The following is a 7,124-nucleotide window of genomic DNA, read 5'->3' as shown; positions in this document are numbered from 1 at the left end:
TATCAAAAGATGGCCTAGTCGGCCATCACTGGAAAGAGAGGCCCATTGGTCTTGCAAACTTTATATGCCCCAGTACAGGGGAACGCCAGGGCCAAAAAGGGGGAGTGGGTGGGTAGGGGAGTGGGGGGGAGTGTATTGGGGACTTTTTGGATAGCATTGGAAATGTAAATATGAACTATATTTTAAGTACACTGAGTCCACATAGTCCTGTCTGTCTTTTTGTGGGTGTAGGGTCACCTACTAGAGCATGAGTAACCTTCAATTGGCTAGGTCTCTAAGCAGACATCAGTTGCCAATAGCTGCAGTCAGTAGGGTTAGTTCATATGCCCCTCCCAGTTCTATGCTGGATTTTTTTGAATGACTTTTGTGCATGTCTTGAATACCCAGTTGCAGCCCCTGTGAGTTAATGTAATGGTCCTGTTAGGTATACCTGGCAAATATTTTTTTGTTGCAGAAGTCCCCATATCTGACCATTAATAATCTTTCTAACCCTCTTCCATGATGACACCTGAGCCTTAGGAGGAGGGATTATATGAATGCTTTGAAGACTCTATGTGTTGGCAAGCTGTACATGTCTTTGGTACTGGCCATTTATTGTAAAAAGAAGTATCTCTCATGAAGGCTGAAAGATACTCTGGTCTATGAATATAAAGATAAGAACTTAGAGGATATTTTATATTTTGGACATTTAAAAGAATTAAAATGTATTACAAGTATTATGCTGTTCCATGGGGCCTATGAAGTAGCCAGCTACTAGCTCTGGGACCTAATAATGATGCGAACATAAGTTCAGTCATATAAGTTCAGTTAACAGGCCTTAAATTAAACCAGTAAGCTTGTTTACTCCTATACCATCCGTGCCACTATTGAACTGGAGAGCAGATATAGTCAGGCTATTCATTATTGTAGCTCACAGCAGGATAAAACTATTGATGACTTTTCTCATTCAGTTGCAGGCTTAGAAATGTCCAATGATATAAAAAGGGACAGAATGCACATGATAAGGAAAGTAATGTAACAGAAAGGAGTAACTGAGATGAGATAGGAGATAGGTGCAGAGGAGTCAGTATGTAGAGGGATAACTAACACTAAGGACCTTTGAACTCAGGACGTCTAAAGAGCAGTCAGAGCTATTAACTGCACTAAGGACCTTTAAAAATGTCATATTGAGACCCACTACTATTGAAACTTCCTAACATATGTACATACATGCACATATATGAAATGGGTTTAATTTTAATGGTAATAATCTATTTCTAAAGTTCCAATAAACATGAATCCTAGAACATGGACCAAAAAAAAAGCTGGTACTGTTCTTTAAGCCTTATCCTTAATGTCTAGACTTGGAATAATTTTGGACACTAAAGCATGTTTTCCATTTTGGCTGTGTGTGTTTTTTTTCCCCAAATTAAAAACAATTCTCAAATTATACTCTCATTATTGTCAGGAATATGGCTGATGACGTTGAGTTCATTGCTGTTTCTAAAGCAGTGTGGTATCAGCGGAGGGGTGTTCATTAAGGAACCAAACTGAGGCAGGTGGTTAGTAACTTGATAGAACAGGGTCCAGAAAATCACTGAGCTCTGGAATACAAAAGGGAAGGAAAAGGAAATTCCATTAGCAAGTTGCTGGAGGCAAATGATTTAGCATGTTGCTCGACGATGTGGGGGTCTCTAAGCTCTGACTCCAGAGAGGCCCACACTCATCATTCTAAGGCTGATGTCATTGTCAGTTTTATATCCATTGTCTTCTTACAAAACTGTGAGGTGGAATTTTGGCTAGGAAAAATTCATGTTGTCAGTTCACAGTTTCTTTTCTTTCCTGTTGGAGCTACATTTTGTCTTGCATGATTCATAAGTCCATACCCTGGGTCCCCTGAGATTGGCTTTGACAAACCGATATAGTAACCATGAAAATTGTTCTCAGGAGGTTTAACCTATAACTGGAGGTAAAGATTTGGAGCTACAAATATTTCAGATCTTGTGGTTCATTCTTTCCTTAATGGAATGTCAGAGTCATTTTCTCTAATGGAAAAAATCCTTTAGTTTAGGAATACTTAACACTCATTTTGTCCCTGAAGAATTTTCTGGTATAACTTTAATATCCTTAAGAATGTTTATAAAATTTCTAGAAATCTAATGTAATTTTCCAATAGATTTGTATAACATATTAATATCTGACAGATTTATTCTCCAGTCCTTCCAGGATACTTGAGAGAACCTCAGAATTTTTCAGAATAGCTTCATTAGCTAAACAAGCATTCAAAATCACCTAAAACTAATTCCGAAAATTAATCTTTTGAATTTGAAGGACTTCAGATTCACCTTAGTGTAAATTAAACACGACCAACTAAACTTCCGTTAAACTTTAAGAAGCAATAAACAATGAACAAATGGCATGTCTGGGTTTGTTTCCAAAGTTCAGAGTTTTCAACTTCACAAGAATCTGTAATCTAAAATCCTCACAACTATAAATGCAAGAAAGATGGAAACCTCAGTGTGTTCCAATGAATTTCATTCAGTGTCTCCTCTAAAGCTCTGTATGGACACTGCCTTGACATTCAGTGATGATTTCAGAAATGAGTAGCAAGACCGGGAGGACACAGAGCTTCTCTGAAGTTAATGCCTTGAGGGTTGTGAGCCTCTTTTAGTAGACTTTATCTACCTGTGTTTATCACTCAGAAATGTATTCTTTCATGCAAATTCATAACATACTGATACATTGTATAAAGGAACCAAAAGTTAAAAGGTATTAAAAGTGTACACAGTACCCACAGTCAATCCACATAATCCAGGGAAGGAGACGGCTGCTCCTGCAATGGACAGTAACAGGTGTTGTCCTGGAATAGCCCCTCTGATCTCAAGAAAACAACAGACCCAAAAATTCTCAGGAATTAGTGCTAGGGTCAAACCCTAATTTTAAATATGTTTAAAAATACAATTTCCTTAGCAGGAGTCAGGGGCAAACACACACGCTTACTTCCTAGCAGTATGTCTCAGCTATGCAAATGATTTTTTATCTCTTGAAGTAGCAAATCCAAAGCAGTATGAGTGCTGATAAAAGCAGAAACTTAAATTTCATCTGCAACTTTATGACAGCTCTCTAAAACACTGATGTATGGAAAAAGAAGTGAACCGCTGTGTGAACATGGGTACAAGTTCAGCAGTGTTACCATTAGTGTAATAAAGTATATTTTTCCCCTTCAGGACAGTAGATACTGTATTTTCTGTCATTAAAGGTGCATGGGAAACACATATAAAGAGCAAGATGAAAGTCTCATGTTGGTTGACCACATTGCTAGGAAGTTTCCAACTTGTTTGAGTCTCAGGTTCTTTCTTTTTGGCTGAGCCGGGAAAGGAGTGTTGAGACAAGGTCTCATACACCTACCCAAGGTTGGTCTTGAACTCCCAAACCTTCTGCCTCCATCCACATTGCTAGGAACAAGAATGTGTATTGCCATACCCAGCATGGTCTGAGATTCTTATTCTTAAAAGGGAAATCCTTTGCATCCTTGATGTTTTGTGAGGAAATGCAAATTATTCTCTACTGACTGACATTAGTTCTGGGCATTCATTTTCATCTCATTTGCTCTCTTCGTCCACTCTTCTTTCTCTGTCTCCTGTACCTCGTCCTTCCTTCCTTCTTCCCTTCCTTTCTTCTTGTCTGCCTTCCTGCCTTCATTTCCTTCTTGTACATTAATTCTTCTTAATTATAAATATATTCTAAGATAAGTAATATGCATGATTTCATTTAAATATCACCATCTTCATTACTTAGGGTGGAAATTATTTAAATGAGATGATCTAACCATTTCTCTACTCTAGTTATATTTACCATTCATTCATATATTATTGATGTATAACCTGGCTGCAGATGAACTTTGTACCAAATAGTATCTATAGTTCCTACCTAATTTTAAGTTACGATTGCCATTCCTCATACATTAATTGAACACCAGGCACTGTATCTGCTCATAGAAACGGGTGTGTAAAGAATACATACACGAGAGTAGGAAGCTGTGCAGATAGATTCTTTGTCAACTTGATGCAAGGGTCATCTGGGAAGAAGGCCCTTAAAAGGAAAACGTTTTCATTAGATTAGCATGTGTATAAAGCTGTGGTAGATAACAACTAGGCTAGTTATAAAATGCTTGGGTGGGATAAAATGTTTGGAGAAATTGTACAGATTGGAGAATGGTGGTACAGATCAGAAACACTGCCTTCTTAACTTTAAAAATCACGGAGGAAAGGGAATTGGAACCTTCACATTTGTTTCCTTTGACAACAATTTCTGCAATGATGTGGCTAAGTGGTTTAAAACCTTTCTAACTAAAACCACTCCAAGAACACAGCCCTGCTTAGGCCAGTGATGGTCTCTGATTCATCCTGTGTTCTTCTGGACTTTCTTCTTGTTCTCAGAGACCTCTTTTAACTGTTGCCCTGACAACTCCTCTCCATTTGTTTTAGTTGTCTTTTGTTCCATCTAATCAGAAACAAGAGGAAATTTTAGACTGAACCTGTGTTTTTTGTTTTTAAAGTTCACTATGAAAGATTCTGCAGTGTTTTTTTTTCTTTAACTTATTTAAATTTCTATGATGCCAACTTTATTGTTTCTAAAGTAGGCTTTTATTTTGCTACTATAACTTTGGTTTCTTTTAGCAGGGATTTTTACAAAGACAGCTCTTCTGTTTCTTGTGTTTGTTGGTTGATTAGGCTAGCCTGTTGCTTCTTGGTTATCTCTGTTCTGTTTCATAAAGTTTGTGCATTTATCTTATTGATATAAAAACACAATTCCCACTTCAAAAGTGATAAGAGATAGTTTATTCTGGAGGTAAGTAAGAGGGACCATGGCTCAGGAACAGAAATTTAGGTTCCCTCAAATTCTATTTTCCTACTCAGAAGCAGTTTTGTGAAGTTTTTATACTAACAGAACAAAAAGGGTTAGAAATGAAGGCCCTTTTCAAATACAGTGGTGGGTACAATAGAAAGATTATAATAACACGAAGAGAACTCTTCTGTATGCACTCTTAGCCCTTCAGTTAGGGGAATGAGGATTTGTAAATTTAATACACCACTAAAAGTTTTTTATCTGCAAGATAGAAGATGTTTGGTTTGACTGTATCTGTTAGTCACGGAATGTTAGAACCAACACAGGGATGCGTGAGAATGGCTATAAGAAGCTAAAGATAGCCCAACATAAATACTAATTAGTGTCTGGACTGGCAACATTCTACCCTCTTCATATCACTGAAGGATTAATCAGTCAGTCAACATTTGCAGGCACAACTTCTTTCCGGAAATTCTTTTTCACAGCTTATTTGATAATCTTTTTATCAATGACTGACTATCTTCTGCTTCCTTGAATAAATAATATTTAGATAGATGGGTGATCTTTTACAATCTCTCATGTAATGAACTCTTTCCTTGAAAGGAGGTTTCAGGTTTTTGTTTTGTTTTGTTTTGTTATGTTTTGTTTTGTTTTGTTTTGTTTGGAAGTTCTTTTCATTATTTGGTGGGGGTGGGAGCTTTGGGGTTGTGTTGCAGTGTGAATGGTGTACATGCATATTTGTGCAGATGTGTGTACACATGCTGTCCATGAATGTGGATACCAGAGGTCAATGTCAAGTGTCTACCTCTATCACTGTCAAGCTTACAGCCTCTCAGTGAATCTTAATGCTCACTGATTAGATTCAGCAAGACAAACTTGCCAGTAAGCCATGAGTAGCCTGACATCTTCACCCCTACTGCATCTCCTTCAGCTCCAGGGTCACACATTCTGACTTCTTCTTGGGTCCTAAGGATCCAACGTCAAGTCTCTATGGTTACACTGCAAGCAAGTTACTAGCTGAATTATCTCCTCCAGTCACTTTTTTTTTTGATTATTCATCTTCAAATATTCAGGGATTATCCAGAACCAAATGTTTCTGAAAGATGCTATTCTCAGCTGCACTGTTCAGGACAGCCTTGGTGCTCTCGTGAATGTACAGATGATAAGGCTTATGCTGCTTTTTAAAATATGTAATTCATGCCAATATGTCTCTGACACCATAGTCTAGAGAATTAACAAGAATGTTCATCATCAAGTTCCTTGCTAATGCTTGAAATAATACATGAGCTTAGGATTTCTAATCGAAAACAACACATGGTCACACTATATCCCCTTCAGTTTGAGACTGGAGGACAGAATGTCTAAGCCTAGTCCAATTTCTATATCTCTTGATTTCCTAGTGCCTTCTACTTTATTAATATGTGCTAATTTTCTCTGAGGCCTCCTTATGGTAATAACACCCCACATGTCATATATTTTGACAGATCCAAAGTAGACATCTAAAGCATTTCTGCTATTATTAGTTGGATACAGCATCTTGGCCAATATTGCCCTTGATTTTCTCACTGATGTTAATTCCTTTCCATGACCTCAGTTTCAAAGATCTGATTTCATTGGGCTCCTCAGACTTATGTCTCACCATCCTTATGCATAGATTTTAGCCACCCAGTCACCTAGTTACTCTCTTTCTATTGTCAAGTCTCTCCCTATGCTTGTATTCATTACATTATATGCTGTCTGTGTATCTTTTTGCAAAACATGAGAATCCTTTCTGTTTCATCTTTCCTTACAAATGTGTTTAAATAACATGAAGACCACTTTCTGTTACCCCTTTGTGATTTATAGTATTCTACAGCATGGAACTCTACATTCACTACCCTAACCTCTGACTCTTGCTAACATAAATAACCTACCAATGAACATTTATTGAGTCCTTTTGTGTTTGAGTAAGAACACTTCTGAAATCTGTCCCAGGACTGAATTCACAAATGCCCTACCAAAATAGTTATAGCCATCAGAAGACCTGAAGAGCTTAATAAGGGTATCTGCATCACTGGCCAACCACTGAATGGCCCTGCTTTTTACATTTTGTTAATGCAGTGAATGAAAGTGATAGTAGTGTTTGATTTCCCATCTCTCTTTCACCATGCATTTGGACATCAGCCATTGGTTCCCATGGTTTTTTTGTTTGTTTGTTTGTTTTAGTTTGGTTTGTTTTTTTTAATTAGGTATTTTCTTCATTTACATTTCCAATGCTACCCCAAAAGTCCCCCAAACCCTCCCCCTCCCCCCCCCCC

The 7,124-nt window shown here is 37.6% G+C and overlaps 1 protein-coding gene across 40 annotated transcripts in view; it reads left to right on the top strand.

The window, feature by feature from the left end:
- The window catches only part of Ptprd (protein tyrosine phosphatase receptor type D), a 2,211,569-nt gene that overhangs the window by 1,600,729 nt on the left and 603,716 nt on the right, over positions 1–7,124 (top strand). The window lies entirely within an intron of this gene.

Source organism: Mus caroli, chromosome 4, assembly GCF_900094665.2.
Source record: "Mus caroli chromosome 4, CAROLI_EIJ_v1.1, whole genome shotgun sequence".
In the NCBI taxonomy this organism is placed as follows: Eukaryota; Metazoa; Chordata; class Mammalia; order Rodentia; family Muridae; genus Mus; species Mus caroli.
This window is presented reverse-complemented; position numbering and strand designations above follow the sequence as displayed.